Source organism: Anabrus simplex, chromosome 3, assembly GCF_040414725.1.
Source record: "Anabrus simplex isolate iqAnaSimp1 chromosome 3, ASM4041472v1, whole genome shotgun sequence".
NCBI classification, from domain to species: Eukaryota; Metazoa; Arthropoda; class Insecta; order Orthoptera; family Tettigoniidae; genus Anabrus; species Anabrus simplex.
This window is the reverse complement of record NC_090267.1, coordinates 324,957,961-324,972,046: the sequence shown is the minus strand read 5'-3', so window position 1 is coordinate 324,972,046 and position 14,086 is coordinate 324,957,961. Positions and strand designations below refer to the sequence as shown.

At 38.7% G+C, this 14,086-nt stretch overlaps 1 protein-coding gene across 1 annotated transcript in view; it reads left to right on the top strand.

Annotated features, from left to right (window-relative positions):
* The window catches only part of LOC136866308 (transmembrane protein 184C), a 96,180-nt gene extending 83,102 nt beyond the window's left edge, over positions 1 to 13,078 (top strand). Inside the window, exon 9 of the transcript XR_010859529.2 lies at positions 12,936 to 13,078. The gene's annotated coding sequence lies outside the window, so the exon portion shown is untranslated. The remainder of the gene's footprint in view (positions 1 to 12,935) is intronic.
* Positions 13,079 to 14,086: the final 1,008 nt, after the last annotated feature.

Here is a 14,086-nt window from a genome sequence, read left to right as displayed (position 1 = left end):
CAGACCTGAAAATTGGTGTTTGGGATCACCTTTAAAAATAAAGAGACACGTATTTTTTTGTTTTTGGAAAATCCAATTAATAGGGGGTGAAAAGGAGGTGAATTTTTAAAATGAGTGTATCTATATCAAAAAACTTTTAAAGTTTATAGATGTAAAAATAGGTATTTGGAATCTCCTTTAAAAATTAAGAAACATGTATTTTTTGTTTTCAGAAAATCCCAATAGGAAGGGTGGAAACGGGTGAAAAATTGGTTGAATGTCTTTAATGAGGCTACTTATATTTCAGAACCTGAAGATATTACAGACCTGAAAATTGGTTCTTTGGGATCTACTTTAAAATTAAAGAAAGAGGTATTTTTTTGTTTTTGGAAAATCCAAATAATAGGGGGTGGAAAGGGGGGTGAAATTTTAAAATGAGTGTGTCTACATCTTAAAACTTTAAAAGTTTACAGATGTAAAAATTGGTATTTAGAATCTCCTTTAAAAATAAAGGAACATGTATTTTTTGTTTTCTGTAAATCCTTTAGGAGGGGTGTAAAAGGGTGAATAATGGGTTGAATGCCTTTAATGAGGATACATATATCTCAGAAACTGAAGATACTACAGAACTGAAAATTTGTATATGGGATCTCCTTTAAAAATAAAGAAACGCGCAGTTTTTTGTTTTTGGAAAATCCAATTAATGGCGGTTAAACAGGAGTGACAAATTGGGGTGAATTTTTTGAAAGACTATATCTACAGAATATCTGAGAAACGTAAAATGTTACAGACGTAAAAAAGTGGGTATTTGGAATCTCCTGTAAATGTAAAGAAACATAGGTGATTTGTTTTTGGAAACTCCACTTAAGGGGAACTAAAAAGGGGGTGAAATTTTAAAATGAGAATTTCTACAGTATATCTCAAAAACTCAACATGTTACAGAAGTGAAAAATGGTATTTTTATCTCTATTAAAAATAAAGAAATGTGTATTTTTAGTTTTCGGAAATACCACTTGGGTGGAGTCGGGGGGTGGGGGTGGGGGTAAAAGTGACTGAAAATGGTGTCGAATTCTTTTAATTAGGCTACTGATATCTCAAAAATGGAGATGTTACAGACATGAAATTCGATATTTGGAATCTGCTTCAAAAGTAAAGAAACACGTATTCTTGGAAAATTCAATTAAGGTGGGGGGGGGTTGAAAGAATTGAAAAATTAATTGACTTAATTGTATGAGAATACAGACATCTAATAAAAACTAAAGTTGTTACAGACGTGAAAATTGGTATTTGGATCTCCTTTAAAAACAAATAAAAACACGTTTTGGGGGGGAAACCATCTTGGCGGGCGGGAGTGAAAAGGAATTGAATTCCTTTCATGAGGACACATAAATCAAAAACTGAAGAAGTTAGAGTCGTGATAATTGGTATTTAGAAGATCCTTTACTATTAAAGAAACAAGTATTTTATGACGGAAAGTTCACTTGTGGGGGGGGGGGGAGGGAGGAGTGTGAAAGGAAGTGAAAAAAGTTAATTATTTCTATGGGGATACTTATATTTCCAAACTGAAGGTAATATACGTGAACATTGGTGTTTGGAATCTCCTTTAAACATAAAGAAACACGCCTTCTTTTAATTTTTTGGTGGGGTGGTAAATAAACTTAACCTCTTAACATACCAATTATTTACAAAATTGTGATCTTTTTTACCTAATTTTTTTATTGTTAAAATGGGCTATTTATTGAAAACTAATGACAGTGGTAATAATGAAAATATATTTTTCGAACTTAACAATGAAATATAAGGCACCGAAAAGTTCTTGTTTTAAAATCCCGAGTATACTCGTGATATTTTATTGCGGGTTCTAAAATAAATAACACAGCACTAAACAGATGGCAAGTAATACAACATGACACTCAATACTGTTCATATGTTTGTGGCTGTGTGAAATGCCCTAAAACAAGGATCAACACACAATGCTACATTGGGAGGGAAAGCCGCGAAAACGAACTGCCTGAGTCACCGACATCCACTACAGTTGAGTCAGAGACGTCTGTTGGCAAAAATAGGACCCTGAAGTAATAATTTCATAAACATTTGGCGGAAATATTGAGAAACAAAACGAAACGAGTATATTCGGGCTTTTAAATTAGGTACCGATCAATGAGCGACATTTCCAAGTATACTCGGGATTTTATTTTATATAAATATATAAAACCCCGAGTATACTCGGGCTTTCATGTTAAGAGGTTAACGGTGGTGGCGTGTAAAAGGAGGTGAGACCAATTGATTTTACTGTTCATAATGTACTTATAAGGAGCCTCTGTTGCTCAGGCGGCAGCGTGCCGGCCTCTCACAGCTGGGTTCGGTGGTGCAAATCCCGGTCACTCCATGTGACATTCGTGCTGGACAAACTGGAGGCGGGACAGGTTTTTCTCTGGATACTCCAGTTTTCCCTGTCATCATTCATTCAAGCAACACTGTCCAATATTTCATTTCATTTGTCATTCATCGATCATTGCCCCAGAGGAGTGCTTCGGCAGCCGGCACAATTCCTATTGTCGCCGCTAGATGGGGCTTTATTCATTTCATTCCTGACCCTGTCGAATGACTGGAAACAGGCCGTAGATTTTCGATGTACTTATTCTGATCATAAACCAATCATTTTTAATCTTTTCCTTCGGAGAACATTCTTAGATTACAGTAGATTCTCCTGGCATATAAAGAAAAATTTAAACACATTTGAAAATGAGTCAGATCGCGAATTTTGGCAGATTATATATCTAAAACAATAAGCATTCAATGATAAATTTCAGTATAATACCGTAGCGGAGCACGGGTATCTTGCTAGTGTTAAGATAAGAGTTAATTGCATTCTTGTTTAGGCTAGCCATTCTTCTTCTCCACTTTTTTACTTACTTGAGTAAAAGCTATGGTATAACATATTCAAAATTTGATTTCACTTGAGCAAGGTGAAACTAGTGTTCGTTTATTGTCATTGGTAGAGGAAAGTGAAACAAGCACAATCATCACATGACTCTCACATTACCAACAGGACATGATGAATTTTAAAAAACAATTTGTGAATGCTACAAATGCAAAAACTTCCACAGCCTGTTTCCAGTCACTTGACCGGGTCAGGAATGGAATGAATGAAGCCCCCATCCAGCGGCGAGGATAGGAAATGTGCTGGCTACCGAAGCCTGTCGCACTCCTTTGGGGCAATAATTAATGACTGACAGATGAAATGAAATGATACTGAAGAGTGTTGCTGGAATGAAAGATGACAGGGAAAACTGGAGTACCCGGAGAAAAACCTGTCCCGCCTTTGCTTTGTCCAGCACAAATCTCACATGGCATGACCGGTATTTGAAACACAGAACCCTGTGGTGAGAGCCCAGCGTGCTGCCGCCTGAGCCACAGAGGCTTCTACAAATGCAAAAACAATAGGGCAAATTCCAGAATGGGATACAAGTTGATTGTTCAGAGGCTAATGGCATTAGAGTGAAAGGTACCACTGTATCACCAAGAACTGACAGACTAACTGACCCTCTTAGATTTAGTGCGCTACTGTGCCTGATGATGGAGCACCAGACATAAACAAGTGGTAGTTCTGGCATGGGCTGAGTGCAATCATATTTTGAACACACAGTAATGTCTATGTTACACGTAAAATTAATAAATATGCTCATCTGGAATGCTTAGAATTTATTCAGAATTTGTGATTTAGTATGAAAATTTATTAGTTTGGCATATTGGAGTTTCAGAACTACAGGACAGGATAGAAACAAGATAGCTGAAATGGTATGGACAGATGATGCAAGTGGAAGAAGTCTTGAGTTCCAGAGAAAGTGTTTCAAGAGAAACAGGGAAGCACACAAGGAAGGCCTCAAAAGAAGTGGAGGGATACACTGGAGGAGAGTGCAGAGAAGAGCGGAGGAAAGATTGAACAAATATTGAAACCAGGAGAAGAGTGGTGGAAGGACAAGCAATGATGGAGGTTCTTGATTCATAATTCAACTGAGGAGAGAAATGAAAATAGGAATTGAAGGAGTTAAGCATATTTTAACTTTAGGTTTTCTTTCCAATTAAATTCAGACAGTATAAACAGATTTTGATTAAATGATTATCTTTGCTGTTATATTGTAAAGAGAAAAGGGCATAATTTTCTGGTTACTTTTGAAGTAGTGATATGACAGGTTTGGACATTCAAAAGATTACTGAATGACCCTATGGGAGTTCCTTTCTCACCTGAAGACTTGCCAGTAATGAGTATTTCTCCCTCTTGCCCAAATCACTGCCATCATTCTCTGGAGCATACTTTCACAGACATTTCTTATGGCTTCTTGTGGAATGTTCTTCCATTCTTGTAGCAACTTCATCCTAAGGTCTTACAGCCTTACAAAAATTTGAAGAAATATCAATTAATTAGTTGATTATAAGAATTTCAATAAAACTCCAATAGGCACAGCCCAAATAATTCGATGGAGCCAGGTCAACAAAGTGGCAAAGTGCCATAACCAATAAATAGTTATAAAGCCTGAATAAATCTCTCCAGAAGGCACAGCCTTCATAAACAGGAGTAGAGACCAGGAGAGCTGGCCATGCGGTTAGGGGCGTGCAGCTGTGAGCTTGCATCCGGGAGATAGTGAGTTCGAACTCCACTATCGGCAACTCTGGATATGGTTTCCCATTTTTACACCAGGCAAATGCTGGAGCTGTACCTTAATTAAAGCCATGGCCGCTTCTTCCTTCTCACACTTAGCCCTTTCCTGTCGCATCGTCGCCATAAGACGGTGTCGGTGCGACGTAAAACAACTTGCAAAAAAAAATAGGTGCACTAACTGAGCTGATCTTCATTCTCCTTGAAACAGAAACTGTCCTGTCTATCTCAGTGAGAAGAAGATGCAGGAGATCAACACACTGGATGGTCTTTCATACCAGGAAGCATGCCGTAAGTTTAATTCCTTGAATTCAATCTTCACTTCAGCATTATAGCACAGTGCCTATCAGCAATGCTACAAAAGATAAAAGCTCAAAGGGGTAACTACCCAGCCTTCAACCACAAAGAAGACTATATCATCTAGGAAACCTAAGCCAGCACAGCAGGGGAGGAAGACAAAGTTTCCCTCCCCGAAGAGGTCTGCAAAAGCTGCGCCCAAGCTGGCGGAGGTGTCATCATTGATGAACCCTCCTCCGAGCCCATCTAAACAATTAAAAAGGATGGAGAAGGGAACCCTTACCAGATGCTCCGTCACTCCTGTGAAGGAGAAACCAGAGAGTATGTGTCAGTGCCAGCAGATCAACCTGCGGGAAAACCTACGTGCTCCCTCGTAGGAGGACTCCCACACCGCTGAAAAGCGTTGAAGAAGCACTCGGTGTCCTTAACCTCGATCAGTGATGAGGTCATGGACGCCGAGTATACATCTCCGTCCTCTGATGGAGATGTTAATATTTAGGTTAGGAAGTGTTTCACCACTTGCAACCTAAAACTTTTCTATAAGTCCCCACTATGGCACTGTTACAATGGAATTGTAATGGTTGTATAGTCATCTTACTGAGCTGTGCCAGTTCATGCCAAGTATAGTCTGTATTCAAGTTACTAACCTCACACCAGATTATCATACAGTCGAGAAATTCTAGATTATACTAACAGGATTGTGCTAACCGGGCTTCCAGTGGTATTTTCACTCATTCTGACACTTACAACAAAGTGGGTCCACTAAGAACCCAGGTGTAGGCAGTAGCAGTTCGTGTTTCATTGCCTGTCATAATTACAGTATGTAATGTTAATTTCCCACCAGGCCAACCTCTTAATATCATGATATAATTGACATTGTAGATCAGATTCCACCCCCTTTCTTCCTATTGGGTCATTTCAATGCCTAATATGCCTTGCCCCAGAGGAAGGGGAGTTGAAGAAGTTGATAGGAGAGCTGGATTTATGCATTTTGAATTCAGGGGAACTAGCAAACTTCAGCATAGTGCACAGTACCTTCTCCCCTATTGACATTACTCTGTGCAGCTATGTGCTTGTTCCCCTGCTTCGATGGGATGTACACTACAACCTCTGTGATGGTGACTATTTTCCCATTGTTCTTTTCTTGTTGAAACAGAAATCCATCGAGGCTCCTCCCAGATGGATTCTAAAATGTGCTGATTGGACATCACTAGCTGCCTTTAATGACCTGAATAGCCTGCACACAAGTTATTCTTGCTGCTGCTGAGGAGTCCATTCCAATTTCTTCTGGGACTCCTTGACGAAAACACGTTTCTTGGTAGAACAGAAATTGCAGCAGCTATAAACGAGCAACATTGCATTCATAAATGGTATCTTAGCCAACCTACTGCAGTCAACTTGGTAACATTTAAGAAACTTCGCGCTAAGGTGCAAGATCTTAATCAAAAGTGTAAGAAAGCTTCATGGGGAAGTTGTGTTATCCATGATGTCACATACACTGTCATCTCAAGTCTGGACTAAATCTCAATTCATTTCGGGTACAAGGACCACCCTTAGTATTGGAAATTTCCATTACAGACAATATCATCACTGACCCACCCATGGTTGCTAATCATTGAGCAAGTCATTCTGCAGATGTGTCTGACTCTGGGAATTACCATCCTGATTTCCTTGCACTGAAGCAGGAGGCAGAACACCATCATCTGTGTTTTGCCACTCATGCTTCAGAGGTTTATAACTCTGAAATGCCTTGGCATTTTGCTAGGACATGGCTCCCAGACCTGATAATGTTCATAACCAGATGTTAAAAAACCTTAGTGAGGATAACCTGCCATATCTTCTTGGGGTGTTCAACCGAATCTGGATAAAGGATGAGTTTCTGTCACAGTGGTGAGAAAGGATAATAATTTCTCTCCTGGAGCCTGACAAAGACCCTAAATATGCAGAAAGTTACAGACCTATTTGTCTCACTAACTGTCTGCGTACATTGTTTGAAAGGATGGTGAATCAACTACTTGTGTGATGTTTGGAGAAAAGATAACTTTTATCTGAGTACCAGTGTGGTTTTTGAGCTGCTCACTCCTCCACTGACCACTTCATAACCCTGGAGAGTTCTATTCGCGATTGCCATAAATGGTATTATCGCTGCTGCTGGTTCAGATTTTTCTCTGCATTAAAGCTCACAAAAAATGGCAGTCGCAGAGTAAAAATTACAGCAAGCCATTATTTATTTATTTATTTATTTAGTGTTTGGCTGTACATATCAACATTAATCAAAAAATAAATTACGTATTTACATTATTTACAGTTTGACTTTCAAGTTGTTAATAAAGTCTATTACAGATGGACCTGCTTCCACAAAGTCACTGAAGTAGCCACTATAGGAATGCGTTGGGTGGTCAATCACTATGTGCCATATGGTCTGCCTGGGAGCACCACAATTGCATTCTGGTTCGAAGATATATGTCCCCACTTGTAGAGAAGATCTGCTCCTCTGCCATGGTTTGTTCTTACCCTGTTTAGCGTTGACCACATTTTCCTGGGTAGGTGAAAGCCACTTGGTGGTGTTGTGGTGCTTGTGATGTCTACAGCAAGCTATTAAGAAAGTAGAACTGTGGACTTTAGAACATGGCTTTCGATTTTCAACCGATAAGACCTCTATTGTTCACTTTTGCCAGAAACTCAGTCTTCATCCCTATCCTGAGCTCTAATATAAGGGAGGTTGATCTATCTGTGGTAGACATGTACTGATTTCTTGGGCTCCTTTTCAATAGTAGATTATTGTGGGAGCCATATATGTGTCAATTAAATGTGACATATGCTAAGAAACTAAATATTTTGAAGTTTTTTTGTGGCACTACATGGAGGGGCTGACAGCAGGGTGCTCCTATGCTTTTATAGGGCACATATTTTATCTAGATTAGATTACGGCAGTGCACCATATGGATCAGCAAGGAATAACATTCTTGATAAACTGAATAGTGTCCACCACAGCGGAGTTACGTTGACAAGGGAAACTTTTCGCACAAGTTACATTGCTAGCCTGCTCACTGAATCTGGTATACTGCCTTTACGCCTGATGCACCAGTAAACGCTGTTGTCCTATGCTGTGAATATGTGGCAGATGCCACTTCACCAAAGCTATTCTGAATATTCCACAATGAAAACTGTCGGCTGTATGCTGCTTATCTGTGAGTAACGCAGATGGTTGGTATACGCTTGGATAGCAGTTACAGATTGTTTGATGTACCTTCAGTACCATGCCTTGTTGGGAGACCAAGTAAGGTACCTCCATGATCAATACGATGACCTGGAATCGTCCTGTTCTGCACACCAGCCCAAAAGTGAACATGGACTCCTCCATTTATTGGAGGCTTTTCATGTCCGTTGTTACCTGATATCCAAGGTCAGTAGTTATTTACATGGATGGTTGGAAGACAAACAAAAGTAGGCTGTGCATTCATTGTCGATAATAAGAGGTTTCTTTTTCCTCTACCTGACACATGTAGCATGTACACAGCAGAGCTTTATGCTATCCTTCAAGCTCTGTGGTACGTGCTCTTCAGTGAACGTCGAAACTTTCTGCTATATACTGACAAGTTAAGCTCATTACAGTCTATTGATGTATGTTTCCTGCGGCACTCTTTGGTGCAGTGGATCCAGGACCTGCTGGCCCGATTGTGGAGAGTTAGCACCAGAATTACATTTCTGTGACTCCCAAGTCACATGGGTGCAGTAGGAAACGAGTTAGCTCATAAAGCTACCAAGGAAGCAGTCACACTACCTCCGTTGCCTTACAAGGTTCCAGCCAGTGATATTCGTTCTCAGCTGAGGCATCTAGTAATGTCCCATTGGGAGGCAGGCCACCCCTCTTTCCCAGATAACCTTTGTCTTACAGTATGTTTACTTACACTGACTTCCACACATGCTGAAGGTGATTTCATAACCCGTTTGCTTGTAATTGAATAAATACATCATCCACCATTGAAGTAGCCCTACCATGGCTTGAACCTGGTGAAGACCAGATTTGAATGTCTACTGTTGCCTTAAAACATTTAACAGCACAATGAACGCTACCTAATGATGCACCAAGTGTCTGGGCAACATATCAGGAGCTGAGTCCATCCTGAATTAAAGCAATTCAATCCTCTTAGAACTCGCTGTAAATGAACTACAGTGATAACTGATCCATGTATCAATTTTGTTGAAACACTTGACTCATCAACAAGGCAGCAATGAAGGTACTTACCAGTGTTGCCACTTTTAGGGTAATTACCCTAATCTAAAGTAATTTTAGATTAAGGTTATTTTTAGAGGAATAACAAAAGAGTTTTGAAAATGGAAACAAAAATTGCATATTAAAGCATTATTTGACTAAAAATATAAAATTAAACTGAGCAAGTCTTATTTCCAGCCTCCTATAACTGGTTTTGCGGCTTACTGCCACATATATAATCTACAAATTCTGCACTGTTATGCCCCACTGCCACACACACGTTGCTTGTTCAGTAGTTCAATGGATTCTCCCCGATCTGTCGAAGTATCATTCCCTATATGTTACATTCAAAGTTTCTCGAAGCTTTACCCCTCTACTTCTCCAGAAGTTTGTCGTTTTTAAGCCTGATTGGTTCATGTGTTCCTCCCACTAACTGATGGGGAGTGTCATGGAATTTACTCGAACGACTGGCTTCTTATTGTGTCAGAAAATCTACGCACTACTTCCTTCTGAAACACATTCAGAACTTTCTATTGCGTTTTCCGTTTTACACTGATCATGTTGTTGACTATTTCACAACATTACACATGCACTAACTTGTGTTGCACCAGCTTGCCTCAAGAAAAACTTGTATGAAATCTTATGCTTGAATAATCATAATTGTCCATAGAATAAAATTATCACTCAAATATTTGAAGCACTATAACTTCTTGCCACTGTTACATGATCATATAAACTCTAAACTCGATACTCAATATCCTTGGTCTCGGAGGTCGCGGATTTGAGACCCACTGAGACATGAAAGGGGACACGTCATGATACGTAGTTGTTACAGATTCCAGTGTCATTTCCTACACTGAAGGGACTATCCACATACCTATAGGGGCTCATCCGCCCAAAGCCGTTAACCCCTTTAGGGATTTGAGTTATTTACCACCGCCCGATACTCGGCGTTGAGTCGCTGGCTGTATTACCACAGCGGAATGTCCGGCCAGACAGAATATGCCCATGTAGCATTGTATCAAAGATTAGTGGGTGGATGTGAGAGTTAAAAAAAGTAGAACAACTTGTTCTCTCCCTCAGAATAAAAAAAGTTCTTCTATTTGCAAGCAAATGTTTGTTTGTTTAATATAGATGTCCAAGAAATTCCTTTTAAAGAATATTAAAAATAAGGAAAAGTCTCAGTCAATTGGACAAATTTACAATTGTAAAACAAGTTCCATCATAAGGGCATGTCGTCATATTTAAGAATATTAATGGTCTAACTCACATGAAGTACTGACAAGGATCTTTAAGAGAGATGGTATAAATATGAATGAATAATAATATTTCCACTTGAGAGATACCGTACTTGATTGCCAGGTACTTAAGATTCTACCCATTTTCCTGGATGTACCTTCTCCAGAAGGTTACAGAGAGTTAATGTCCAATGTGATGGAACTGTATTCTATTGAAACCACATTGTTAAACGTTCTCCAAGTATCGCATCCTCCAGCAGATGGGAGTTCATGATGTAGAATGTGCAAGTACCGTGTGCCTGTTAAATGGCCCTCAAAGAAATATGGTTCAATAAGGCGAACACCCAAGACTCCACATCATACGTTCACTCCGTATTGCACTTAATAGACTGCCTGCCACATCCAGTAACAATTGTCAACACTCCAGTCCAATAGTGCAAGTTGTGGCGGTTGACACTATCATTATTGTGGAATCACGATTCGTCTGAAAACAAGATTTTCAACAGGAATACTGCCTCATTTTCCACAGCCACTGAAAGAAATTAATTCAACTTTTGAAATCCCACTCGTGGAGCTCCTGGTTTAGCTGTAGTTGATATGCACATGCAGTATGGGAAACGACGTGCAAAGGAATGTGATTGTAGCGGGAGATCTCAATTTACCAAAAGTCAATTGGGAAGGTAATGCGAAAGACAGGAAGCATGACCAACAAATGACAAATAAGTTAATATGGGAAGAACAGCTGATTCAGAAAGTGATGGAACCAACTAGAGGGAAGAATATTCTGGACGTGGGGCTGGTAAAACCAGATGACCTCTATAGAGAAACCGAAGTAATGGATGGTATGAAGCTTTTTTTGTTGTAGTTAAAAATAAATGTAATAGAAAGGAAGGTCTTAAAAGTAGGACTATTAGGCAGTACCATATGGCTGATAAAGCAGGCATGAGGGAGTTTTTAAAAAGTAACTATGATCGGTGGAAAATGGTAAATAGAAATGTAAACAGACTCTAGGATGGGTTTAAAGCAATTGTTGAGGAATGTGAAAACAGATTTGTATCTTTAAAGGTGGTAAGGAATGGTGACGACCCACTTTATTATAACAGAGAAATAAAGAGACTAAGGAGGAGGTTAGAATGTAAAGAAATACAGTTAGAAATGGCTGTGGAAGAAAGGAGAAATTGATGGAACTCACTAGGAAATTGAATCTAGCAAAGAAGTCAACTGAGGATAATATGATGGTAAGCATAATTGGCAGCCATACCAATTTTAGTGAAAAATGGAAGGGTATGTATAGGTACTCTAAGGCAGAAACAGGTTCCAAGAAAGACACTCCAGGAATCATTAATGAACAAGGGGAATGTGTATGTGAGGATCTTCAAAAGGCAGAAGTATTCAGTCAGCAGTATGTAAATATTGTTGGTTACAAGGATAATGTCCAAAATGCTAAAGAAGTATTAAAATTTACCTATGATAAAATTAACATTTACAATAAGATACAAAAGTTGAAAAATAGAAAAGTGGCTGGAATTGATAAGATTTCTGGGGATATACTAAAGACAATGGGTTGGGATATAGTACCATATCTGAAGTACTTATTTGATTATTGTTTGCATGAAGGAGCTATGCCAAATAAATGGAGAGTTGCTATAGTAGCCCCTGTGTATAAACAAAAGGGTGATAGACATAAAGCTGAAAATTACAGGCCAGTCAGTTTGGCATAAACGTCTTTCAGCACTACAGAAAAAAATTTGCAGTTGGATGTTACCTCAATGTATGCGTCCATATAGCAGTGCAGTATGCGCAACTCACAAGGACAATAATAGTGGCGTTTTACTGCTTGCATGTAGCTGTTCAAGCATTAAAGCTTCGTCGTGATGCGAACATTTTTGTACAATGTAGGATTTGAAGTATCAATACTGCATTCCGTTAACTGGTAGGCTAGCGTTTAACCACATCCTCTACGCCATGGCTATGAGTGAGACTTGTATTACAAATGCCTTAGAGTACGTTACTCCTCCAGTTTGCTGTTTTATACTCTTTCCACATCACTGTATCATACTTTTCATTAATTTCACATTTTGTTATATATACCCAGTTCCCTGGCATGACAACACAGTTACATGGAAGACTGTCGTATGATAAATGATTGAAGGGATGTCATATTTTTCCAACGGTCTATAGTCACATGTTAGGAACAATAATGGTGTCAGAATCATTTGCAGGATGTGCTTACAGTACATTAGTACCATATGGGATGCTAAACAGAGAAATATTGACCTCACGACAATCTCACATTTGTTGGCCTGCAGAACAAAATATTGGTAGGGCCAGCTGATTCACCTAGTATATTTTAAGTTTGTGTAAAATCTAACATGTTGGTGATGGATTCTCATGGATCCTCTTCCAGCTCAGCCCTTTCCTTTCTAGATCCTTTGATTTGGCCAATACACTTATTTTTAGATTATAAAATATGTAAAAATACTAACTCAACTTTCAACGAAATATATTATATTATCATTTAACTATTCATTTCTCTTCTTTACAGATACTGTTAAGAAAAATTGAAAATGCCAAAGGAACTACCATGACTCTGGCTGGTTTGAGAAGGCATTGAAGCTCAGTGTTAAAAATGCCTTAATTAAAATTTTTTATATTGATGATGTCATGTACATTTATTCCACAGAGCACTTTCACAATGTATAATTAAATGTATAAATGCATTGTACTGCACATTTGTATACTGGTCTCAGGATGTTGCGTGTTCATGAAATATATATTGAAGTTTTGTAATTATTTGTAAAGGAAGTTGTATTTTATTAAAGTATTTGATGTTCATATACCAAGGATTTACAGTTACCTCTTATTTGAGTCAATAAGAATATTTTGAAACAACAATATACTGTCTTGACTGCTTTCAAGACCAGAGAAGAAATAATCACATTTTTAAAGAACTGGTTGAAGTACTGACAATCAGGTGGCAATTTGCTCAGTTTTTGGCCCTTTCATTAGTTGTATTATGTCACTCATAATATCACATTACACATTGGAATGGGTGAAACACCTCATATGCAAATACTGCTCAAATTGATGCAGTTATCCCAGGTTGAGAACAAAACAATAATGTTAGCCATGGAAGCCTATGAATGAAAATAAATGCATTGTACTTGTTTGTATCGTAAAACCCTGAGTATGCTGTCAGTGAAGATATGCTTCCTGGTCAACAAGCAAAATCCACATGGCAGTCATTGTCTCATTGTTCACCCTGTATAAAAGGTCCGATAAATTCACATAACCACAGATAGAATCAATCATCAATCCCCATATGAATGACCAAAATATTTTCTCCTATGAATTTGCATTTAGACTACATGTGGTAACCTTTATACTGCACTGAGATAAAAATATTGAAATAAACATAATAAGACTAATACAATGGCAGATCAATGGGGGAAGGAGAAATAGAAAGCACCAAGGGACAAGGACAATATCCATATCCTGACATGCTACCATTCTCGGGTAGATTGGCCTTCTCCTCATAAATTCTAGTTCCTCTATCTTAATTTCTTTTCAGCCTCTGATGAGTTCATTTCTGCTTCCCAGCTTAATCAAGAGGGCAAGCTTCAACTCTCAATGAGGGACCATCTTAACAGATCTTCAGTCTTGATGAGGGAAGGGTAGGATAGAAGTGTTTCATTC